The sequence below is a fragment of the Mixophyes fleayi genome, chromosome 2, assembly GCF_038048845.1.
Source record: "Mixophyes fleayi isolate aMixFle1 chromosome 2, aMixFle1.hap1, whole genome shotgun sequence".
In the NCBI taxonomy this organism is placed as follows: Eukaryota; Metazoa; Chordata; class Amphibia; order Anura; family Limnodynastidae; genus Mixophyes; species Mixophyes fleayi.
This window is the reverse complement of record NC_134403.1, coordinates 207,513,163-207,540,889: the sequence shown is the minus strand read 5'-3', so window position 1 is coordinate 207,540,889 and position 27,727 is coordinate 207,513,163.

The window sequence follows — 27,727 nt, the reverse complement described above, 5'->3', positions numbered from 1 at the left end:
TATATAATAAACCACAAAGAGTAAGATTTCAGCAAGATGGTTTGATTCTAACATCATTTCTCTAGCAGAAAAGGTTTTGATTTGCTGTATGTATTTCATCCAAAAGGAACATGTGCCCTCCAGCAACAAGCCACCCCTGTAGGAGGTATGGCATCTGTAGGCCCTGTGTGCAAGATAAATTCCCCAAGGTTAAATGCCCTAGCTAGTTACCAATTTCCCAAAATAATGTGTCATAGTAGTGATAGTCCAAAGTTACGTTCAAGTGTCAGAGCAAAGCCAGTCACACATTGAAGAGAACATGGAAACTGTACCCAGAAGTGGCGGCAGTGGTGTAAGGCAGAAGTGCAAGCGTTGCAAAGCTCCATGGTACTGGAGTGTGGTGAGCGTTCTGTTTGGATAAAGCTAAGTACATGACCTAACCTGTATGCCGTGGTTTGAGATGTGAATCTGTTTGCAGGCAATGTTGCATGTAACTCCAAGGAGGCTGACCCCTACAACCCCCCCCCTTCCCAAATCTTAGTCCATTTGTAGTAATAAATTTTGGCATGGACATAATAATGTGCATGTGAAGTGTGGGCCCTGAGACTTTTCTAAAGTACCCCCCTCCCCCCCCCAAATGAATTCCTTACAATACAGGATAAATCTGAGCCCATATTTTACAATGTGGTTACGCGTATATAACAAAACCAAAATCAAATATGAAACCATTGTGTGAAGTTTGTGTGTTTCTTGTTAGCATAATGAATCCAGCCCATGCAATACTTGTGGGTATGCTTGGTATTTGAACTCATGGCTGCTATGTTGTGAGTCCAAAGTGCTAACCAGTGAGCTACCTGAGAGATTGATATTTTGTGAGTAATTTGTGAGTAATTTGTGTGAATAATGAAGAGTAGTATTAAGTGTGAGTTGCCTGTGTAGCACGCATGCTGTTTTGTTGGTGTTCTCTGTGTTTTACCACATTTCAGGTTAGCCTAGTGGGTAGCTGTCCCACTTTCCCTAAAGACAGTCATGAGTTCTAATCCAGACATAAATCCTTTATCTGTATGGAGTTTGTAAATTTCCTTTATGGAAGAGTATGCTAAGCATTTTACTGAAAAGATATGGGTTTACACAACGTATAAACATATGCATTTTGATATAGTCATGATGTATGTGCTTTTAATGTAGCCATGTCCATGCATTTGGCGTACTATACGGCGACTTAAAATCCTAAACACAGAAAGAACTTCAGCAATGTGTTTGTTTAAAGTGTGTAGTTAGAAAAATATTAGCAAACCAGAAACATCTTTCAGAGTGTACCACAACATTGTTAGTTGGCACTGATTAATGAATACAGGGTTATCCCGTAAAAATAAGCCACTGGCAATTATGTTTTGTTACGTATAGTAAACTAGCTATTCAATTCATCCCTCCCACATTTGGCGTGACGTATGCATTGCTAAGCTTCCCGTCAATCACTTGTGATCCGTCGCTTGTGCTTGTACCATGTTAAAAGATCTGCAGGTGGGTGTGTTTTATTGCGTTTGCACTGCTTATTTCCGTGCCTTAAGTGTAGAGGACCACAGGAGGGTGTGTTTTTGCTGTTTGAGGTGCCTATTTCACTCACGTAAGTGTTTGCGTCAGTCAAAGTATGCAACGCAGATGCGTATGCGTTTGCGTACCTTGATGAATCGGGCCCTAGGTTACAGTCCACCAAACTGCCCCTTAGCATTGTGGGCTGAGCATTACATGTACGTAGCTCTGAAGGCAGAATAGTCAGACTAGCCGAGGTCAGCAGGATGCAGGTTAACACAAACAGAATCAGCAAGTAGAGTAATAGTCAGGAAGAGTCAAAGTTCAAAACCAATCCATCAGAGCATTACAAAGTCAGGAACAGCGAGGCTGACAATTTGGCAGGAAATGAGAGGCAACCGTACTTTCCTGGTTCAACTCTTACCTTGCCGACCGTTCCTTCTCAGTTTCCACTTCTGATTCTCTCTCCCCATCTTCCTCCCTTCCAGTCGGGGTCCCTCAGTGCTCTGTCCTTGGACCCTTACTATTCTCACTATACACCTCTTCTCTGGGTGCACTCATCAGCTCCTTCGGCCTCAAGTACCACCTTTATGCTGATGACACTCAACTCTACCTTTCCTCTCCTGATCTCTCTCCCTCCCTTATCTTCAGGGTATCCGCATGCCTCTCTGCCATCTCCTCCTGGATGTCCTCTAGATTTCTTAAACTCAATCTTGCTAAAACTGAACTCATTGTCTTTCCTCCCTCTCGTACCTCTTTCCCCTCTGACCTCTCTATCAATGTTGACAACTCATCTATCTCCCCTGTTCCCCAACTCCGCTGCCTAGGTGTCATCCTCGACTCCTCTCTCTCCTTTGCCCCTCACATTCACTCTCTCGCCAAATCCTGCCATTTCCAGCTTCGCAACATTGCCCGCATTCGGCCCTTCCTCTCCCAGGATGCCACCAAATCTCTCGTCCACTCTCTGATCATCTCCCGCTTGGACTACTGCAACCTTCTCCTTATCGGCCTCCCCCTCTCTAATCTCGCTCCCCTTAGATATGTACTTAACGCCGCTGCTAGGCTTATTTTCCTCTCTCGCCGTTCCACCTCTGTCTCCCCACTCTACCAAGCCCTTCACTGGCTCCCCTTCCCCTACAGAATCCTTTTCAAGCTCCTCACTCTGACTTACAAGGCCCTCGCCAACTCCACTGCTCCCTACATCTCTAACCTTATCTCTATTCACACTCCCTCCCGCCCACTGCGTTCATCCAATGATCGTCGCCTCTCTTCCCCTCTGATTACCTCCTCTCACGCACGTATCCAAGACTTCTCCCACGCCGCTCCCCTCCATTGGAACAAGCTCCCCCGCTCCATCAGAACTTCCCCTAATCTGTCCTCTTTCAAACGAACATTAAAAACCCACCTTTTCCTTAAAGCCTTCCAGGCTCATGCCTAAACTCCCACCGGTCGGCTACCTCTCTTTCTCATCCCTTCTTCCCTTCTCCCCCTTCCTCGACTCCATCTCTGTTTCTCCTGTCTCTCCGTCTCATCCATGTGTCTGTCTGTCTTCCCCTCCCTTTAGATTGTTCGCTCCTTTGAGCAGGGCTCTCCTACCCCCTGTTTCCATCACTTTTAACTGCACTCTCCAGCTACTCTGCTCACCTCCTCTCGGTCCCTCTGCCCTCTGTCTCCTCTTGCTTCTCTCCGCTCCCCCCGGTGACTCTCAACCTGTCATCTGTGCCCACCCTCTTGGGCCATAGTTACCTGCCTATACTCACTTTTCCCTTCCCTCCCTCTCTTTCATGCTGTGCCTGAGCCCCCAGAGTTATAGTGCTTACTGTTACTTGTACTGTGCTGTTTCACCTTGTACTGTGCCATTGTTTGTCCCTGTACGGCACTACGGATACTTTGTGGCGCCCTATAAATAAAAATTAATAATAATAATAATAATACACCCACAACACCGTCCTCATCAATATCCTCAGTAGCGATCAGAGTTAGTCCTGCAACCAAGTTGCTAAGGCTAGATGACTCCTGCACTATCCTTGATTCCTCTGAAGAGTTATTGAGCATTAGTCCCACTGCTGCTGCTGCTGTTGCTGCTGCTGGGGGTGAATTTTCATGACAGAAGCAGACCAAGAAGAAGACTACTAGTAGTTTAAAACAATTGACTGTTAAACAATCCTTTGCAAGAGGAGGCAAGTATGAAAGCCGTCACCCAGTCGCAAAGCGGATCACAGACGCCTTGGCGACTATGCTTGTATTAGATCTGCGTCCAATATCCACATTTAATGCAGCTGGTTTTAGACAGTTACTTGAGGTCTTGTGTCCTGTTACCAAATTCCATCACGACACCATTTCAGCAGAAAAGCTATACCTCACCTCGATCAGAAGGTTCGTAAATATGTTATTATTAGGCTGCAAAATGCCATTCTACCCACTGTACACTTAACCACAGATATGTGTACAAGCGGAACTGGGCAAACTAAAGATTATATGACTGTCACAGCCCACTAGGTTGGTGATTCGCCTGTACCCAAGTACGTCACATTTGTCAGAGGCAGGCTTCACTAAGAGGCATACAACTGACAATCTGTTACAAAACTATGGAATGTTATTGCAACATGGTTTATCCCGCTTGGACTCTCCTCAGGATATGTCATTTTAGATAACTCCACCAATATTGTCAGAGCTGGGTGAATTCCATCACATTCCCTGTTTTGCTCCCACAATAAACTTGGTGGTGCAGAACTTTTCAAAAATTGACAGGGATGTGCAGGAGATGCTGTCTGTGGCCTGTAAAATATCTGGACATTTTCAGCACAAGGCAACAGCATGTAGTAAATTGCAGCACCTGCAAGAGCAATTTAATTTGCCTTGCTACCAACTGAAGCAAGAGAAGGTGACAAGGTGTAATTCCACCCTGTATATGCTTCTGCAGATGGAGGAACAGTGAAAATCCATCCACGCTTACTCCACAAGTAATGACATTGGGAAAGGAGGGGGGATGTATTTTAGTCAAGCGCAGTGGAGAATACTTTCCGTGTTGTGCAAGTCACTGAAATCATTTGAAGTATTCACCTGTGAAGTGAGTTCAGACACTGCGAGCTTGAGTCAAGTTATTCCCTTAATTAGACTTTTGGAAAAGCAGCTTGAGAAACTGAAGGAGCAGATTAAACAAAGCAATTCCGCTAGGTATTTCAGACTTGTAGATCAAATACTTTATTTGCTTCGCCAGGATCCAAGAGTTATCAAAGTCTTGAAATCGGATCACTACATTTTGGCGACTGTGCTTGATCCTTGGTTTAAGACCTATGTCTTCTCTTTGTTTCCAACTGACCCAGATCTGAAGAGATGCAAGGAGCTCCTGGTGAGCAAGATGACAGCTCAAGTGTTATGTGATAGGATGGCGTCTCCTCCTTCAGTTTCTCACTCAACTGCTGCTCGGAAAAACTTAGCTTTCCCAAGAGACCAAGGGATGATGCAGATGACTCTGCACCAAATTTTGACATCTGTTCTGGGCTAAAAGAATTGACCAAAAAACATGATACCTCTGCCGTAACTCCACCTGATCCTACTATCAACATAAAAAGGGTTGAGGAGTATTTACACGACAGGATAGAAATAGACACATCAGACAGTCTCTTTACATACTGGGAGGAAAAAAAGGGAATTTGGAGACCCATGTACCAACTCGCTTTGCACTGCCTAAGCTGCCCACCCTCCAGTGTGTACTCGGAAAGAGTTTTTAGCACAGCCAGGAACCTTTTCAGCGATCGGCGTAGGAGGCTACTTCCTCAAAATGTGGAAAAGATGATGTTCATAAAAATGAAGTTCAAGTTCCACGAGGAAGGCCTTTCCCGCCAATTACATCAAAATACTGAGACTTCTGTAATGGTGGATTCCAGCGGTGATGAATTAATAATGTGTGAGGATGATGTACACTGATGAGGGTGAGGATGGAACTGAGGATGATGACAACAACATCTTGCCACAGTAGAATTCCTTAACATCACTGTTACCTTAGGTGGCTTAAAACCATTGTTACCTTGATTTGTGGGGGCCCAAACAAACCAAGCACTTCAGCCACAAGGAGTGGCAGTTTTGTGGCTGAAGTGCTTGGTTTGTTAAAGTGTGCATGTCCTTTTTAAGATCCAACATAAGGGTGGGTGGGAGGGCCCAAGATTAGTTCCATCTTGCACCACTTTTTTTTTCTGCCACTGCTGTGTGCCAATGTTTCCTAGATGTGCTAAGAACTGTCCTGAGTTCTTGCTCTGTCGCTTAGCTTACAGCCAGGTCGCTGCAGTATTTGTCCGAAAATGTATACAAATAATAATGTGACATGTGAGGTGGTCAAAATTGACTGCAAATGACTTGAAATTAATGTTAGTGTGGTTAATAATAATGTAGGATCCAAAAAAGAGCAAAATTATGTGAATTTAGCATATTTTAGAAATTTGTCTAAAAATATACAGATCCAAAACCAAAATCAAAACCAAAACACACGAGGGTGGCTTTGCCTAAACCAAAACACGAAGTTAATCCAGATCCAAAACCAAAACCAAAACCACTTCACGGGGGTCAGTGAGCATCTCTACTGGAAACTGGCAGTTCAAGTGTAGTGGTTGGCCTGGAAAAAGGGGGCCAGAGAAAAATGAGGCTGGATGTGAGATAGAGAGGAAGAAAGTGACAAGCACTGGAAAGGAGGCAGAAGTAAGAAGTTGGAACGAAGAAGAGAGAGACAAGAGGAGACTAAATAGAGCGACATGTGCAGCAGCGGGCTGAAATTTAAACAACAGAGTGGGAAAAAAAAATCAGATTGCCAGAAGCAAGACCAACTACATTATTAAAGCTGACAAGCAAGAGATAAGTCATCTTTTAAACCACTTTAATACCTATACCCCGATCCTGAAGAGATTGCCTAAAACTGGACCTGAAGCAATATATTGAGAAGTACCCTTTAGTTTTATTATACTCCCTGTTTTACTAGAAAGATTGAGCAAAATGTACATATTAGTTTAGTTAGTTAGGGACTAGGTGGGAAGTCACGAAGATTAATGATATATAGCCTTATTCCCGGACTGAGTTGTATTTTAAATGGTAAGTTTAGGGATTGGTAGCCAAGCTTATGGACTGAGTCATATAGGAAATTAGTTATAAGAGTTCGGTATTGTTCCGAAAGCCACTCAAGACAGGGTGGAGTTCTGCTACATGTGACAGGCATTGAAGAAATCTGTGTTTATTGCTATTTTATCATTACTTTCTGGAGGGATCTCTACTATAGGAGTATTGCAGTTACCATTTAATTTCTACTGAGAACTCATATTGTATTACTGAAAACAAACTGAGACTGTAGATATGAATATCAAATGCACTTTATAATCTGTGTTTCATATTGTTATATATTGGACAGTCATATTTATTTGTGAAATTTATATTGGTTTCAACTGCCGTGTTTTTACATGCCCCTGTTTAGTGTGAACTGTTCAGTACAATAATGTTAAGATGCAGATGTACCTCTAAAGCTAGTCTTTAGGATATTAAGAACTGTGTGGTATTTATGATAAGCTAAAGGTTAATCGGCTGTTTAGTATACCAGTAAGCTGATATACTGTTTTAAATGTGCACTTGTTATGCAAACTTACTAAAAAAGAAACTAGCCTGGAGAACCACTCTAGAAATAAACGTGCCGGTGGTTTCTAAAGCTAATTACAGAGAGGTGTGTGTTTTCTGTATTCGAGCCTGAGCTTGAGAGAAGTGCCGTCACTATAGACATTTTAGTGCCCTGGGCGAGACAGGGCACCGGCGCCCCCCATCTAAGTGGAGTGGCATTTGACAAGTGGGTGTGACCAACCTAATGTGTGGGTGCGGCTAGCACTTTACTGAAAGAATTAATATATATATATATATATATATATATATATATATATATACACACAGTGGTGGAATTCTAATAAATTAACAACCGGCTCTCTGCCCTAATGACCATTTAAAGTATGCAAAAAAAATATATAGCGACAAGTATTCTAATATTTTGAGCACTTAATACTCAAATAAGAACAGCAAAAGTGTCTGTGTCTGTGTGTTAGGGAATTTAAACTGTAAGCCCCAATGGGGCAGGGAGTGATGTAAATGAGTTTTCTGTACAGCAGTGAGGAAGAAATTCATAAGTTTAGTTGTTTTATGTAGAGGACAAAGTATATATTTATTTTACATAAACTGTACTGGGCATGAATTTAAGGAGGGAATCACATATACTTAATTCGAATTGTGATACTAAATTGTCTGTCTTATTTGTATAATGCCTCAATGTAATTCAAATACTGCAGTATGTGTAGGTTTAAGTTACTTTAATATATTGTGACAAATATTGTCATGTGTTATCCTTGTCTCAACAAACATTGCAGCAGGTGTAGTTGAAATCCTTTTAATATTATCAATTTACTTCATATATTCAAATTTGATTTAAAAACCAGGGATCTAACAAACACGTGTAATCTAACAGGAGAGAGAGAGAGAGAGAGAGAATTAACTTACAAGAGTTTGATGCTTCAGCCGTTAAGTTCCGCAGTGGAACGCACATGCGTTCCAAATGCCGAACTTCCTGTCAGTGGTAATGCACATGCATTCCATTGCGAACTTAAGGGCTGAAGCATCAAACTCTTATAAGTTAATATCTCTTTCTCTCTCTCTTCAGCCCTTAAGCGGAACTTAAGGGCTGAAGGTACAGAGGCAGGTAGCGGGCGGCTGAGGCGCTCCCTTGGCCTTGTGCCCTGGGCGACGGCACCGCCCGCACATGCCTCGTTACGGCTCTGCTTGAGAGTAAGGGGGCGGAGGGTTCCTTGGTCTCCTTTTGGTGTCACTGAACAAGAGCATTACCCCGCAAAGAGCTTACTGTCTGAAGACCAAGGTGGAGGCAATGCGCATCGAGAAAAAAGATAAACTAGTGGGCCAGGAACCGAAACACACCCACACACACCGATACCTATACACACCTTTATCCTAGGAAAATGGGTGTTACACCAGTATAGGAAGCTATTAGATTACCATTAATAGATCATCAGTATGTTATCAATTTAGTTAGCACGATTCTCAAATGCTATCACTATATTCAACATAATTAGTATAGCTTCCAAGCGTTGTTCAATGTTATTATTAATTCAATGCTGAGAGGTGCAGTAGCAATCTGCAGCGTCAGTCAGATGCGCTGTTAGTCACAAGCATTCACAATACATTCATGCCATGATTTTCTGCCTGATTGCTGCCTAGTCTGTTCATTCTATGGGGTAATTGTATCAAGCTGCGAGTTTCCAGAGGGTTTGAAATGTGGAGAGGTTGCCTATAGCAACCAATCTGATTCTAGCGATCATTTTGTAGAATGTACTAAATAAATGATAACTACAATCTGATTGGTTGCTCTGCGCAATACTATAGGCAACAGCTCCACTTTCCAAACCCGACGTAAACTCGCAGCTTGATACATTTACCCCCACTTCTAATCTCGGGAACCATGTATTACTTAACCATTATTAATAAACCATTATAACCATTGCTTACCATGCAAGGTAATGCATACAAGCAATGTAAGTAATTATAGTTTATGCCACTCAAAATGCTGATGCGGGTTTAGCTATCTTGGTTTTATTAATGTTAATGCGTTCTGCCTTGTGGAGTGGGTGGTGTATTATAAGGGAGAGGTCTGTGAGGAAAAACACAAAAAACAAGAGGGCATGATGCTGCTCATTATATACTTAGCATATGATAATAAAGATATGTGTTTACTAAAGTGGGCGATTTTTTAATTTCTAGAAGACAGTTGTTATCAGCGCTAGTCCTGAACACTGCATATGTGTGTGAGTATCTAGCAAAATTAATACATGAGTTATTGGTTCATATTTAACCTGCATCTCAGCATCAAGGGTACCTCATTGTAGACAGGTCCTACACTGACCTATTTCATTCAAACATCTCTTAAATGCAGTTAAAATTAGATGCACTCACCTCCCAGGTATAGGGGCTTACATCTAGCAATGGCTGGCTTGTGAGCCACACCCAACCAGGCCTTATATAGTGCTGATAAACAGCTGTTATGACAACATAAGGAGATATTTTAAACAAAATCAGCTGCATGGCAATATATATGTCCTATATGTATACAAAACAAAAAGACTACCGTTCTGAACACTGCATATATGTGCATCTAACTAAATGTTTTTTTAAACCTCCTCTGATTTATCATTTTTTGCATGGGGACCTTTGACTGCACTATTTTGGATCTCCAGTGATGACCCTATGTATCATAAAAATAGTTTTAATAAAAACATTAATCAAACTATGTCCCTACACAGTGTGCCTATTTAATGATTAATAAAGCATTTGATTTAATTTATAAATCAGTGTCATTATTATTGAGTGCTATAAATAGTATGTCTGAATGATCAATTATCTATGCTTCACATGAATGGGTTAAATCTCTGCACTAATCTCGCTTTCAGTTTTTTGCCACTCTGCAGCAGCTAAATGTGCAAGTTTCTGCCAAAATCAAAGCTGTTTAAATATCCCATCTTTTACAGTAATGGAACAGAGAAATTTTTGTTCCTGAAAGAAAAGACGCAACTTAATGGAGTCAATAACTGCTTAAATAGCTGCTTAATTTCACATCACTTGTGGTAATTGTTGGCTTTAAGTGTTGTACAAACGCTCTCATTTATGCTTGGATGTCAACAGATTCTGCAATGACTTCTTTTGCTATGCTCTGTCTACCCACTGACACACTGATCAATATTATTAGAATATTTGTAATATTAATTATAACAGATTTGTATTTTTATAACTTTAGTGTTATGAAATAATTTTTTATGGATGTTTAGTAAGTAGGGGTTATAAGACTACATACAATTATTATATGTACTATATACTACAGTGTTATGTAATAATGAGAGATAAGCAAAACATTTCCGCAAAACTTAACAGGGAAATTCACTATTGAGCGGCTTTGTGTGCTGATTTGAAACCTCCACAAATGTGTTTTTCAGCTCCAAACCACATAATTTACTAACCAACAGTTTGGAGGGAAAAAACTCAAACTGCATGCTATTTGTGGAAGACCAAAACTAAATGCAACCGCCGGATTTCAGAGCCCAAAATCTTCACCCAAGAAGGTGAAAAACCCAATAATAACAGTGAATTTAATGTTAAATTAATATTGCCCATTTAATATAATGACAAAAGAATATGGCTCTCTAAAGCTAATCTTAACTTAATATTGTTACTTTTAATATGACAAAATATTTTTGCCACCATAAGATAATTAATAATACATTTTGCTCCCTGATTCAATAAATAATGATTGCACTAAATAATTAGTCTATTGTATATCGTATAAAGAAAAATATTGTATAAAGAAAAAGGACAGGGACAAAGGGAACAATTCAATTGGCTGCATTACTGCAGAAAGTAATGCGGCCTGCACTCAATTACTGTTAATACAGTAATTTTAATGCGGAAGATTCAGCGTTAAAGATTACCGTAAATGTTAATTACCATAGTAACAGAAATAGTGCGCAGCCTGTGTTACTTTCAGCAGTAATGTGGCCAATTGAATTCCCCCCCAAACAGTCTATTGCAATGTCTGTTTTGGAAAAAAATGTCTCTCAGATATTCTATGTGAACAACTAATTCTATAAAAATATTGAAGTAAAATATTTATACCCATACTACATTCCTTCAATATTCTGCCTGAACCTTTAATAAGATTTGTGAATTGATGCACCAAAAACAGAACTGTTGGCCTAATACAGTGAACTATTCTGTGATATAACCCCCCCCCCAAAAGTCTATGTCCGTTGATTACTGCTGTTACACACCTCTTATTTTTTCCTGCCTCAGATGCGGGTACCTGAATGAGATTGAGCTGGCTGTAATCATCAGTGTGGTAGGACTGTATGGATATGTATCAGTTTTGTTGATATATTGAGATAGTTAATCTTACTGACTTTTATTACTCTATGGTTTGTTCAGTTTACCACCTGCATATATTGGATTGTTATTGTTCTACATTACTCATTTGATGCTATCTACTAAATGCAATGTTTTACAATTTTTTTTTAGATTGTGAACCTCTTTTGACACTTAATCATCAGTTAATATATTATCCCTGCTATTATTCATTTTGTTCTTAAATAAACATACTGAGGTGGTTTTCACAAGTCGTGACTGGATGGAACAGCGTTACTCACATCCTTGCAGGAAAAAACTTGGGTGGAGGCACTATGTCATTGAGAAGAAGTAAGTGGAGTTAGACATATATACATTGCATTTAGCACAATACTGCTGAGAGTTTCGAAATCAAGGGGTATTACAAGCTGCTTTGGCTATTGTTACAACCGTGGTTATAATGTGAGGTGATTGGAACCACCTCTGGATCATGCCCATAATTTAGTGACAGGACTAAAGCATTAAAATGTTGATACTTGTGCCCAGGAAAGGTGCTTCTATTTCGAGCTCACTTTCAATTTTTAGCTAAAAACTTTTGGTAAGCTAGTATCAAATAAAATGTCCTTTCCCATTTGAGTCTAAACCATTAATTTAGGTTTAAACTCCAATCAGCAAGATAGTTCTTGAGGTCTCATTTATTCCAATTCCATGAGATTTAACACCCCTCACCCATCCAGGTGCCACTCTGCATAGGTTGTGGGTCCATGCAGGGTCCACCAGGTGTTGACTCAGGAAACCCTTTTCAGACACCATAAATCCAATAGCAGGCACACACAAACACTCACAGGTAAATGAGATAAGCCACTTGACACGTTTATTAAGATAAAGGCCTGATATCTTATTGCCTGTGACAAGTGTTTGTGAATTATTTCTTACAACAACACTTATGGAAAAAGGTATTTAGCCTGTGACGATTATGTAGTTTATTATCTAATGACTGATTGTTATTTTCTGTTGAATTCATGTTTGACAATGTGAATATTTTATGTAACCTAGTAATGTAATCTCAACGTGTGCTTTGCTAATTGACATAAGTTTGAACTTATGCAACTGTCATTATTCTTTTGAAATTATCCAGAGATAAAGAGATTTATTGGTATGCAGAGGATGTGGATCTGACCAGCCAAGCCGAATGGGCAGAAGTGAGAAATCAGGTCCTTTGAGCATTCCAGATTTCAGGACATCCCTAACTCACTCCGAAAGCCCTGTTACATTTTAGAGATCAATCTGTCCTTATTGACAGCTAAACTCCAAAGGTGGGATAGAGAGCTATGTGGTGAAAGGTTTACAATCTTCTGCCTTAGACAATAGCGTGTACATTTTTATGAGGGGGTCTATCAAGTCTGAAATGTCCCATATTTCTTATATGTGTTCCCTCACACACCAGGTCCTAACTAGTAGTGACTGTGAATTTATTTCCTATTTTATTTACTGAAATTTATTTGTGCAACATATTGTATGTCTTGTTATTCATTTTTGTAACTAAGCCTTGGAAACAGTTTTCAGATTAAATAAATTTAAACTAGTGTGTTCTCCGTGACTCTTTGTGAGCTTACGAAGCCCAGGGATGCTCATGCTACATGTGTATATGATTTAAGTGTGAAACATTAATAAGTAGTTCTGGTGAACGTAAGAACACCATAATACATCTTTTGTGGTGGCAAAAAAGGTGTATTCATTGCTAAGTGACTAAGGTTGACGCCTGTCATGGCCAGCTGTTCAGATTGCTGTATCTGGGACAGGCTGAGCATTCGTGACAGAACAATTAATCTATAAGATTTTGTAGGTTAAGTGAGGCAAAAGCAAATACTTGTAATAGAATGTTTTGCTGTTTTAGTTCATGGTTATCTAAAAATTATTTTGCTTACTTCCTCTTTTTAATTCCTCATCTTCTGTAAATCTTTTCTTCCCTTGTTTTTTCTGTTTTCCTGAATTCTTTTTTATTTTCCATCTTTTCTTCATCCTTTTCACCCTTTATTGTTTTCCCTCATCTTCTGTACATGCTATACAGCATGATGCTGTGTCAGAGGCGCTCATAAGTCTCTCCAAACCTCAGTAAGGGGTCCTCCAGTGCCCCTCCTCACCCCCTTGCCATTGTAGCTGCAGCATGCCCAGGGAGGGAGTTGAAGGTGGCAAAAAGCCGACCGGGGTTGGAGCATTGGGAAGAAATGAGAGCTTTAAAGAAAGATTGTTTAGAGAGGAATAGGGCCGGAATGTAAGAGGCAAGCATGAACTTGAAGTGGAGGAAGTCAGCATGAGTGAGTGACTTTCTCCAAAGCCGTTCTGCACTGCGGGAGCATTTTTGAAGAGAGCGGGTAAGTTTAGTGTGCCACGGTTGACATTGTTGACATTGTTAAAAGTGCCTTGAAAACAGTGTAAAAACATGAACATGCACCTTCATAGTTGTTTCAAATTACAAAATAAAGTAACTATATTCTCTTCTTCAAAGCCATGATAATACTCTATATGAATAAATTGGTCTTAAAAACAGCAAAATGTAGCAATGCACTGACTTTTGCCAAACCAATGCCTATAATGTGTACCCTTTATAGCACGAATAGAACTAATTCCTAAAATGTGCTAAAAGGAAATTGCGCCCAGTTCCATTTACACTTTTCAGATTTCAGTAGTGGAAAACAGTCAAAATTTTAGCTAGGGATTAACTAATTTGTGCTCAAGCTGAAATATGCCATAAACGCTGCTTATTGCAATGGAATTGCAAGCCCTCTCATTGACCAGTATATAAGCTTACTTATGTGCATTTTGTATAATTGTTTATATTGTATTTCATTAGGTTCAATATTCATTACATTCCAATCATACCCAAGGATTAAATGTGTGAATTTATGTGGAGATGTGATATGTACACTACATAAACCGCATGCAAACAGTGCCTGGAAATGAACCATACAAAAGTAAGATATCTAAAGGATTTTTTTTTATATAAAAGCAGATTTTTTTTGCACAGGCATAATTGAAAAGCAGCTGAAAAAATGATGCTATCAATCTTCATGACAAGTAAGGATTTTAAATTGGTGTTGCTCTCCCATTTATGTACTCATACTTGCTATTGCAAGTCATTTTTTCAGGGGTTTTTTCTTGTAATATCTACAATAAAAGCTGTGGCCATCACCAAATATTAAATTACTATTTATAATACACTATTTTCTGCAGAAAATACTTAATCATACGCATGAAATAGAAATTTGCCCTTCATGACAACCTCTTTGGGTTGCTAGCTTGATTTCTGGGGATTTAACGTCTAACAGCATGACCTTAATTTTACATGACTTCTAATGCTGGAATCTTATTGCAAGAGCCACACATTAAATGGCTATGAAATTTTCTCACCATATTAATATTAATATTTTTCCAATATTTTGTTTTAATATGTAAGTATGAAAGCTGCTTACTTTGCATGTAATTCAGAGAACGGATGATAAACACTAGTTTTACACAAAATAAAAATACCAAAGCATAGATTAGGCTACGTAGCTGGTAACAAATCAGAAATAGTTGTTAAACATGAATTTTGCCACCGCTTGTTCAGCTTCTCGAGAAGAACAAAACAATGTGGCTAGTATCATGATTGGTCAGATTTCAGCTAGTTCAAGATCTTCAAAAATTGTGGAGGATTCGAGGCAACTCTGGAAAAATTTGTTCTAAAATGAGTTGTAAATTAACATCTAAAGGCATGTAAGTAATTGTGGAATATGGCATCTTCCATAGTCCAACTGAGCATGTGTTCTGTTGCTAGGCAATGGGACTTGGCTGCCGAGAGGGTGCAGGCGTCCATCTCCTGCACCAAGTGTCAGGGAGGAGACGGCGCTTGGCACTATTATTCTCTTAGCTCCGTACCTTTTTGAATTACCCCTGATCTGAACAGATGGCATTAACAGGTAGAATTCCAGAGTCCACAAAGATAAGAACTCTCACCTCTGTTGTCACATGTCACAGCACCATGCCTGGACCCCTCTCCTCTATCATTACTTCTGCCAGTCTCCACCTGCAACACAATGTCAACTTTGTCAATGCAATGCCAAAGCAGGAAGGGACTTTTCACTATACACTACACTTATTACCAGTGCTAGACGGGGGGCAGCATAGGACATTTCATCAGGAGATGGTGGGGAGAGTTTCGGCCGTGCTCAGAGCTTTTGCCTGCGTCATATGCAAATCAGGGATTTGATTTGAAATGTCATCAGTGGTTGGCGGGACAGAGAGGGTAACTATCTCTCTCTGCCGTTCTCTGCAGGATGTTAATTTGTCTCCATATGAATTCCAAAGGGATTTATGTAAGTTTTGTTTTTGTTTTTAAATCTTTTTACAATAGCTTTTGTGCCATTAACTCTTCAATTGCAACCCTTACTACCATTGTAGTCATGTAACCAGGGAGATTATTGTCTTCCATTTTATTTGAAAGTGGGCAGCATATACTTTAAAACAAAACAAAACAACACAAATTCACCAATATCAATATTAAATATGTAGATACAGGGCCACTGCTTCTGCAATAAATCACTGAATGCCCCAATTAAATTACCATCTAGATAAAGAAAAAAAGCTGGTACTGTATTTACCAATATACACAATATAGTGACTATATATATATATATATATATATATATATATATATATATATATATATATATAGTGTCTAGAAGGTTTATAAAGTCATAATTTGCTAATTACTATAAATAAAGCATGCTAAAGATCTCAACAGCTATAATCTAGAAAAAATCAAATCAAATTATATTGGCATGTGTGTATTCTAATTAGAGATGCTCACTGACCCCCATGAAGTGGTTTTGGTTTTGGATCTGGATTAGCTTTGTGTTTTGGTTTTGGTTTTGGCAAAATCACCCTCGTGTGTTTTGGTTTTAGTTTTGGTTTTGGATCTGTATTTTTATAGACAAATTGCTAAAATATGCTAAAATCACATAATTTTGCTCTTTGTTTGATCATATTTTATTATTAACCTCACTAACACTAATTTAAAGTCATTTGCAGTAAATTTTGACCACCTCACAGGTCACAATATTATTTTCATACACGTTCAAACAAAGATTGCAGCAGTTCTTATGTGTGCAATTATTTTTACACAAATCCTGACAACAGTTATGTAGCCATTTGTAGTGTTTGCAAAGCCACAGTCAGTAGAGGTAGGGACCTTAGCCATCTAGGATCCTCATCCATGTAACACCATTTGAAGTGGGTTCATGGAAGCTGTTGGGAAAATCAAAAAATTATGTTAAAAAAATAACAACAATGAGTCCAGCATCAGCTAGCTCCCTTCTATAATCTAGATCCCAGCACCTGCAATCTACACCCCCAACACCTTCATCATTAATATCCTCACAAGTGATGGGAGTTAGTCCTGCATCCAAATTGCTAAGGCTAGATGACTCCTCCACAAACCATGATTCCTCTGAAGAATTATTGAGTGTTAGTCCCGCTGCTGCTGGGGGGTGGATCTTTAATCCAGAAGAAGACTACCAGTAGTTTACAACAATTGACTGTTAACTATCCTAGAGGAAAAAAGTAAGAAAGCTTTCACCCAGTCGCAATGCGGATCACAGACGCCATAGGGACTTTGCTAGTATTAGATCTACGTCCAATATCCACTATTAATGCAGCTGGGGTTAGAAAATTACTTGAGGTCTTGTGTCCTCGTTACCAAATTCCAGCAAGGCAGCATTTTACAAGAAAAGCTATTCCTCACCTCTACCAGAAGGTTTGTAAAAATGTAATTATTGGGCTACAAAATGCCATTCTACCCACTGTAGAGTTAACCACAGGTATGGGGACAAGCGGAACTGGGCAAACTAAAGATTAAATGACTGTGACAGCCCACTGGGTTGGTGATTCACCTTCACCAGCAGGAACAGGGGCAGCATGTACTCAAGTACGTTCCATTTTTCAGAAGTAGGCTACTCTGTGTATCAGCGGCTTCACTAAGAGGCATACAGCTGACAATCTGTTACAAAAACTAAGGGATTTCATTACAACATGGCTAATCCTGCTTGGACTCTCCTGAGGATATGTGATTTCTGATAATGCCACCAATATTGTTAGAGCATTACAGCGGGGGGAATTCCATTACATTTTCTGTTTTGTTCACACAATCAACTTGGTGGTACAGAACTTTCTAAAAAATGACAATGACATGCAGGAGATGCTGTCTGTGTCCTGAAAAATTTAGGGTAATTTTTCGGGATTGTGCAGCAGCATGTAAGAGAATGCAGCAGCTGCAAGAAGACTAGAATTTGAGGTGGAATGTACTTTAGTCCAGCGAATTAGTCACCTGTGAAGAGAGTGCAGACACGGTTAGCTTGAGTCAAGTGATTGCCTTAATTATACTATTGGAGAAGCAGCTAGAGAAATTGAAGGAGGAAATTAAACTAAGCAAATCTGCTAACTATATTGTAATTGTAGATTAAGGACTTAATTCGCTTTGCCAGGATCCAAGAGCTATCAACATCTTGTAATGACGTATCCTCCTTCAGTTTCTCTGGTAACTGCCTCTCAGAAAAACTTAGCTTTCCCAAGACATCCAGTGGTGATGCAGATGAGTGAGCACAACATTTTGACATGCTCTGCTCTAAAAGAATTGTCCAAAAATCATGACAGCTCTGCCATAAAATGAACTACAAATTCCATGAGGAAGGTCATTATTGGCAATTACATCAAAGTACACAGACTTCTGTGATGGTGGATTCCAGCGGGGATGAATTAGTATTGTTTGAGTATGATGTACACAATGATGAGGGTGAATATGATGACAGTGATGGTGCAGAAATCTAGCTAAGAGAAGGGAGCTACCTGATGCTGGTATCCCTGGTAATATTTTGGGTAGAATGGTATCTTGCCAATTTTATGTTTTTCTACAGTAAACGTTCACCTTTTTTAGAGAGGTTTTTTTTTCCTTAAAAAGGTACAAGCTTTACATTTTTGTTTCCCTAACTTAAAACCAATATGCACTTGAACATATTCTTTAGCACATGAGGTAGAGGGGTTAGTATCATCATGACTGAGAATGGAGAGTGACAACAACAATGTCACCCCACCTGTTTCTGTATGAGCTGTGGCACAATACAATGTCACTGGAGACTTTGAAGAACACTGACAGCCCTATTATTACAATTTCTGTTTCAGCGCTGAACCCTGCCACCTCTCCTGTTTCTGAGTGAGCTATGGTACAGTAAAATGTAACTGCAGATTTAGACCAAGACAGCCAGCCCTATAATTTCAGCAATGACTCTTAGCAATGGAGCACTCCTCTTTGTCTGTTACCTATATAACACAGTAGAATTTGCCTGCAAATTCAGAAGACAAGCCTGATAGCCCTCCTATTTGTATTTCAGCAATAACAACTAGCAATGGAGTAATGGAGCTCTTGTCTTTGGGTGCATATAACACTGCACACTTTTTGGTGCAAATTCAGAAGAAAAGCCTGCAAGGACTAGTATTTGTATTTCAGCAATGACAATTAGCAGTGGAGCAACACAGCTCTCCTTTTTGTGATACCTATATAACACAGTAGAATTGGACTGCAGAATTACATTAACCCTGTAAGCACTATTATTTGTATTTTTCGGCAATGAGATTTATCACTGTAGCTCTCCTTTCTGTGTGTTACCTATGTAACACAGTAGAATTGGACTGTAGAATTACACCAACCCTGCTAGCACCACTAGTATTTGTATTTTTCTGCAATGGGAGTTAACACTGGAGCTGTGGAGCTCTCCTGAATGTCACTGATTACTTTCCTTAACACTGCTACCACCCTCCTCTTTCAATTCTCTAACTTTCAGATACAAAAGGGAAATTATGCCGCACTAGTGAATAAATTCTAGTATGTTAGGGAATTTAGACTGTAAGCTCCAATGGGGCAGGGACTGATGTGAGGTCTATGTACAGTGTTGCGCTATTAGTAGCTGCTGCTGCTGATGATGATGTATTGTGCTTTTTTAAAAACGGGCATGCCCACGTCCATATTCAACAATAAGCGTATTTAAAGATATGTCTGATGATGAATACTGGCTTAGGTCCGCTCTGCTCTAATAAAAATTCCCAAAAGAATGCACAAAAAAAAACTATTAATGTCTCCTGTTATTAATATAGGGCATGATTCATTAAGGAAAGTTAAGTAAAAAATTGAGTTAGTCTCCTGGACAAAACCATGTTACAATGCCAGGAGTGCAAATTAGTTTTATATTTTGCAGATATGCTAAATACTGTCTGTTTTTCATGTTGCACACAAATACCTGATAGCTTATTTGTACAATGAAATTTAAAGTTGATATTTGTGTACTACATGAAAAAAGACAGTATTTAACTTATGTGCAAAACAGAAAACTAATTTGTGCCCCTTGCATTGTATCATGGTTTTGTCCAGGTGACTACTTACTAAATTTTTTACTTAACTTTCCTTAATGAATCAGGCCCATAGTTATTAATGACAAAACATAAATAAAAAGTTTATTTAGCTTTTTTCTTCCATAAAATACAGTTATGAAGCTGTTATGAATTAGTACTGTACATAAAATGCTTTTTTTTAAAGGTTCTCCTGATTGCAAACTCATGTTCTAACATGCAAATGCGACCGTCATTACTAGTAATCGGAATTTACATCAGACCTGTAGTTGGTGCAAACACCCAGTACCCTCCCCGTTCTTCCCATGAAATCGCAGACTGTAGTAAGGGTACTTTGCGCTCGACGATGAATTGGATGTTGCTACATTCACTGGAGGAAGATGGGGTGTCCTTAAGAGTGATTTCAGGGACCTGGGTCGCAATCTTAGGGCAATGACATCCTAGGTAGTATTTTCGGTAATACTACAGGTGCAACATGCTAGTCCAGGGAGGCAGCGGAAGATTAGGGTGCTTAATGCATGAGATTAGTTTAGGAAGTAGGGTTTTAGATTCTTAGAAAACTTGGCTGATTTCTCAATCAGTTGCCATCTTTATTGTCAGGAGGGATTACACCTGAATGAGGAGGGGCCTGCTTTGCTAGGGGAAAGGCTGGTTAGAAGGTTGAATTTTTTTTAAATAGGCTTCTGGAGTGGGGGGGGGGAGGGGCAAGCAAGTATTTACAGGATAGACACTAAAAGTAGTAAGGGAGAATTTAACAAGAGTCAAGAGGGTGGAGAGGGGGGAAAGGGAAGCAAATCCATTAAGGAAAGGCCCTTATTAAGGTCAATAAGAAAAACAGCGATATCAAAGCAAAAAGGAATAGCAAATGGAAGCAATGGACTTAGGTACATGATTGCAAATGCAAGAAGCCTGACAGGTAAAATGGGGGAGTTAGAACTAGTAGCAATGAACAAGCAATATGACATTATAGGTATTACTGAGACATGGTGGGATGATACACATGACTGGGCAGTTGAATTGGGCTATACTGTCTGCAGGGGAGATAGGGTAAATAAAAGGGGAGGAGGAGGAGGAATATGTCTTTATATTAAGCCAGTCTTAAAACCAAGTATACAGGATTTTATTTATGAGAGAATTGGTGATAATATAAAGGCATTGATGGTGGAAATATCCAGTAGAGGGAAAAGTTCAGAGAAGTTGTTGATTGGTACATGCTATAAACCAAAGAAAAAGGCAAAGAAGTATATATTGAGGCATTCCGGGATGTCATTTCATGTTAAAAACATCTGTTTTATTGGTATGCATTAAAAAATATTTCCATTTATGGTTTCATACAAAGTTGCAAAATAAAAACAAAAAAGTGAACATATAGTGATTAATTGTGTGTAGTGATTAAACCGGTGGTAGTATATATCCTGACTACAAACACACCGACAACATACACCCCAACATAAACACAACGAATGCAAACTCACCGACAGTGTTGAAATTCTAACAGGTTGAAAAACAGATCTTCAAGAACTGTATGCAATCAACATGTCGTCTGCACAATGTTTTTTTTTTACAAATCCTTGTACATTGTGCAGGCGGAGTGACAGCGCCGCACTTGAAAGAGACATCATTCTTTGATTGATCGCAGTTCTTGAAGATCTGTTTTTCAACCTGTCAGAATTTCAACACTTTCAGCAGATCTTCAAGATCTGCGACCAATCAACATGCTGTCTGTGAAGAATAATGACGTCTCTTTCAAGTGTGGCGCTGTCACTCCGCCTATGAAGGCAGTAATTTCAATAGGCGCCGTATGCAGAATCTATTAAGAGAGATCTCCCAGCGCAAAGGGGAAAGGGGTAGAGGGGATGGTAGGAAAGAAGAAATCCACCAAACAAGAGATATTCACTACAATGTATTGATATGTACGGTGTATAAACTGATACAGGTTAAAACCATAATACATATTTGACACATTAAATGAGAGGAAAAAACACACACACCTCCAACTAGCCACATTTGCCTACCTAGGCAGATATTAAGTGGTATAGTAAGGTTTTAAAATACATAAATTGAATGGATAAGTGTGTCAAAAATCACAAAAAACGCTGTATAATTATAATAAAGTATCGTAAGCCCAAACTCAGGAGTCCGTCCCAGGTTATGATGAGCTAATAGGTTAAACACAGTATAACGGAAGGTGAAAACAACGTGGTGAACCACCTGAGTCTTGTACCTAGAAAAAATGATAATGCCGTTTCTAAAGTCACATAAAAGTCAGTGAAAAAGATCTGGGAAGGGTGGGTAGTGCACTTACCTTCCTCCCCAGGGTGTCTCTTCAAACACTCCATTCCGGATGGGCCTTTCTGCTAACGAGCTTTTCTTCTTATAGAACTCCTTTCCTCGAAGGCCACTGGCGGCAGCAATAGGTCCGCACATCCGCGGATATGCAGTCAGTAGTTCCGCTCCGGCTGAGGATATAACTGGAATAGAAGACAAGGTCCTCGATGTGTGTAAAGTGTGTCCGGTGTAAACTGATCTTCTTTCTTCAAAAGTCGCTGGCGGCAACAGTCGGTCCGTGCATGCGCGAGTATTGAGACAACAGACTCTGCTCCGGTTGGAGATGAATGAATGAATAAAAGTCCTTGATGTATGTTAAAGATGGTAAAAGTGTTATCCTATGTGTTTCGCCCCGATAGGGGCTTCCTCAGGGATAATAAAAAAAAATGAATCTATGGAGGTGGAGTCAGTCCTTAAATCCTGGTCTTCTCACAATTCAGACATTCCTAATTGGTTAATTATTCTGACGGACAGGTACCTTGTCCCTCTCATAGTCTTTCTCCGAGTCCATTAGTAAATGGATCATACAGAGATACTCTGGTTGTGTGAGATATCGTCCAGATGAAATGAAAAAGTGTTAAAGCACATAGGCTTCGATGATCCAAAACAAAATAAAAACTTATTAACATTCTAACATAATAGTGTCATTTTGGGAATAAATATGTAAAGAGAACCCTATATTTAGACGAGTTTGTGAAGAGATTAGAGGAGATGAAGGCAGAACTAACTTGATAAGGTAAGAAGGCATGGAAATGTTGTTATAGAAAGTGGTTCAGATCGAAATCAATATTAAGACCCTGTGGTGTTAGGATTTTAAGAGTATATATGAAACAGGATTCCTGCTGTCAAATGGATCTAATATAATCACCTCCAGGATTTTTTTACTTTGTAATTCCCCATAAAACTCAATACTGAAGGGTCATGTCCATGACATAATGAGAAATGCTCCGAAACGCTATACGTCTTAACCTCATTGAGAATATTACGTTGATGCTCCGCTATTCTGACTGAGAGTTTCCTGATTGTGAGTCCAATGTATTGCTTTCCACATGGACAGGTTAATAGGTAAATAACACCCGATGTATCACATGTCAATTTCTCTTTCATTGGGAAAACTTCTCCTGTCACATAGGAAGCATAGGATGTAACTGCTTTAGTATGTTTAATTCCACATCTCCTACAGGCCAGTTTTTGCAGTTCTTGAAGATCTGTTTTTCAACCTGTCAGAATTTCAACACTGTTGGTGAGTTTGCATTCATTGTGTTTATGTCGGGGTGTATGTTGTCGGTGTGTTTGTAGTCGGGATATAGACTACCACCGGTTTAATCACTACACACAATTAATCACTATTTGTTCACTTTTTTGTTTTTATTTCACAACTTTGTATGAAACCATAAAAGGAAATATTTTTTATTGCATACCAATAAAACAGATGTTTTTAACATGAAATGACATCTCGGAGTGTCTCATTTTATACTTCTTTGCCTTTTTCTTTGTATCGTGTTTAAGTATTTAGATGCACCCTTCAGAGAGATATTAATGATCGAATTCTGGACCAAACTGTAGTAATTGAGGGGATGTTATGTAATTGAACACTAATCTTAACAACTTGGTGCAGTTAACGCCTTTACCAACATGCTATAAACCGCCAGATATTAGTATGGTTGGCAACTTCTACAACAAATTGAAAAGGCTACACAACTAGGCTACGTTTTAATTATCTGGACATTGAATGGAGTATTAAGACTTGTGGTACAGCTAGAGGTAACAGATTACCGAGCGCGATAAAAGAATATACTGGACCGAGTAATAACAAATAATGTAGAAATAATATCAAATATTCAAGTAAGGGAGCACCTTGGAACCATTGATCAAAATATGGTCCCATTTGACATTTGTTTCCAGAAGCAATATTATACAGGATCAACTAGGACTTTAGAGTGACAAATATTAGTAGGCTAAAGGAGTCTATAAAGGGCATAGACTGGGACACAGTTTTTGAAGGAAAAAATACAGAAGAAAAGTGGGCTGTCTTAAAAATGTTGTTGGAAAAATACACATATAAATTCATTCCTATGGAAAACAAATGTAAAAGAACCAAGTCTAAATGAATGTGGCTAATTAAAAAGGTAAGGAAAGAAATGGAAAGGAAGAAGCATGCATTTACATTGTTTAAGTCTGAAGGGACTGAGGAGTCCTTCCGTAATTATAAGGAATGTAATAAATCATGCAAAAAGGAAATTAGATTGGCTTAGTGATGGGTAGTTAACTATGAACTAATCGTCAAAGTGAACTAAATCATTTAGTTCACAGCTCTGGAAAAGATTAGTTCACCAGGAACTAAAACAAGTGGGAAGAGTTAGAGATAAAGCAGAGTAGCTCCAACAGCCTCACTCACTGTCTCATTCACACTGGCTCTTTTGTTTCTATTCAGCTCCTTCATTTAATACTCATGAATCAGTACCTCTAAACTACTAAAGGTGGCACTGCTGTGCTCAGACATTGTGTGAGACTCTGGAGCTGATCACTGAGCTATGAGTCATTCTCCTCACTCAGGAGTTCAATAGTTCATCTAGTTCATTTCACTCTTCGAATCTTTCCACTCTTCGAATCTTTCCACTCTTCAAATCTTTTCAATCATTTAGATCAATTAGCTCATGAGTCACAGGATACATTCCCTTCCCTGTCAGCTCAAGACACACTGCACTGCTGAGTGCTGCATGTTATATACTATAGTTCTGTTTACTACACCATATATACAGGGGAGATGTATTAAACCTTCAAGAGAGATAAAGTGGAAGCGTTGCCCATAGCAACTAATCAGTTTCTGTCATTTTATAGACTCCACTAGATAAATGACAGAAGCTGATTAGTCATAATTGCCAACATTATGTTGGTTACCTTTGGGAGTTCCTGGAGTGTGGTATTGGCGTAGGGGGCGGGGCTTCATAAATTGCACCATTTTGGCCCCGCCCCCAGTGACGTGATGCTTATTTGGGGTCTTTTTACAGCTGTAAAAAATTCCCCCCTAAGGTTTGATACATCTCCCCTATATCCTGATTGCACTGATCTCAATTTTAAAAGCAAAAAAGTGACACTTTATATATACTCTGAATTTGGGTCTTTTTCATTTGCATATTATGGAAATAAAAAATAATAATGAAAATGTAATTAACTTTGCAGAGCTAGACATGTCACTACTAGTTTTTGTACAAGTGATTGCCCATTTTAAAATATTAAAAATGATCTGACATATTAAACTTATCTGATAATTTTAACAGGACTATAACTCATCTAATGAGATGTAGTATATATGCATACACTATGTGTAATAGACTAGATCTATGTCTCCAATCACTTCTCTCAGCAGTGTTCCAGAGCCAGTGATCTAACTGAACTAACTGAGCTAAATGAACTAAATGAACTACTGAGTCAAATGAGTGAAATGAGTGAAATGAACTACTGAGTCAAATGAGTGAAATGAACTACTGAGTCAAATGAGTGAAATTAACTAATCTTTTGAACTAATCTTTTGTGTGGCCTAGATCAGAATGAACTAATCTTCAAAATGAACTAGATTTCCCATCACTAGATTGGCTAAATTAGAAAATGAAAAACAAGTTGCAAAGTAAAGTAAGACAAACCCTAAAAAGTGTTTTAACTATATAAATGTCAAAAGGATTAAAAAACAATATAGGAACCCTAATAAGTAAGATGGGGGATTGATTAATGATAATAAGGAAAAAACAGAGGTATTAAACACTTTCTTTTCTTCAGTATTTACTAGAGAGGAACAAATGGTAGGAATAATATATAAAAATGGAAATGGAACTGTACCATTAATTAATACTTGACTGGCAAAGGAAGAAGTCCAAAGGCAACTGAATAAAATTAAGATACATAAAGATCTAGGTCCAGACTGGAGGAGAGGCGACGGTCATTGGCCAAATGCAGGGAACGTAATGGAGTGTGAATGGGGGGGAGGTTGGAGATGTATGGGGAAGTGGAGTGGGAGAGGGCCTTGTAGGTCAGGGTAAACAGTTTGAAAAGGATTTTGTAGGGTAAGGGGAGCCAGTGTAGGGCAAGGCAGAGAGGGGAGGCAGAAGAGGAGCGGTGGGAAAGGAAGATGAGTCTCGCAGATGTACAGTAGCTTCTCTGCAGAGGGACTTGAATAAACTGGAGGATTGGGCGGCTAAATGGAGCATGAAGTTTAACAGAAATAAATGTAAGTTTATACACTTAGGGATCAAAAGCAAACACAAAATATATAAATTAAATGGGATAAATTTAGGAAACTCTATAATGGAAAATAATTTGGGAGTGCTCGTAGACAGTAGACTTGGCAATAGTGTTCAATGTCAAGCAGCAGCTGCAAGGGCCAATAAAGTATTGGCATGTATAAAAGGGGACATAGATGCAAAGGAAAACAGTGTAATTTGTCCACTATATAAATAATTGGTAAGACCTCACCTTGAATACTGAGTACAGTTCTGGACACCACTCTATAAAAAAGACATGTGAGAACTAGAAAGGGTTCAGAGAAGGGTGAGAAATTGATAAAGGGTATGGAGTCTAAGTTATGAGAAAAGGTTAGCCAAGGTTAGAGAAGAGGAAGCTTCACAACCAACAAAGGAAAGGGTTCTTTACAGTAAGGGTAGTCAAAACATGGAATTCACTGCCAGGGAAGGTTGTGATGGCAGATTCAATTGGTATGTTTCAGAAGGGGTTACACAATTTTTAGCAGATAAGGGTATCCAGGGTTTTGACCGTTAATTAAAGTGAAGGATTGTAGTGGATTTTACCGATTGAAACAGATCGGCGGTTGCTTCATCTGGATCGAATTCAATTATAAGAGAGGGATGGCTGAAAATCCTGGTGTCTTTTTTCAGCCTCATCAACTATGCTACTATGTTACATTAAAATATAGAAGAAATGGCTATCCCTACTTGTCCTCACGCAGGATTTCCTCAATGCACTACGCCTCTTATACATCAAATAAAAATGGGGTTGTTATTTTGATTCGAAATTCTGTTCCCTTCATTTTATTAGACACTGAATTCGATACTGAAGGCATTTTCTCATCCTCACTGGCAAAATCAGACACTTGGACATTATTGATAACATCTATGAGCCTAACACAGGTCAGTCAGTTTATTTCCATCACTTTCTCTTACTATCTTATGCCTAGGAGATTACTTCTGGTTGGCGGTGATTTTTACACTATTATGCACCTACTTTTTATAAGTGCGCTACCAGGTCTTCTCCCTCACCATCTTCTCATACGAAGGCCCATCCAAAAACAAGTGTTTGAGGCTGGTCTTTTTCATATCTGGCAGACGTTATATCCTAAATCCAGGGACAACACGTCTTATTCTTTTCCGCACAAGTTCTAACTCTCTAAATTCCCCCACCCCCAGCCCCACCCAGTAAATGCTATCCTTGAGGTAAACTTTGCCTTTCAATGGTGACTTCTGTCTCTCCGAAATTTAAGCATTCAAATCACCAAAGAGTATAAGCATTTATTCCAAGCAAT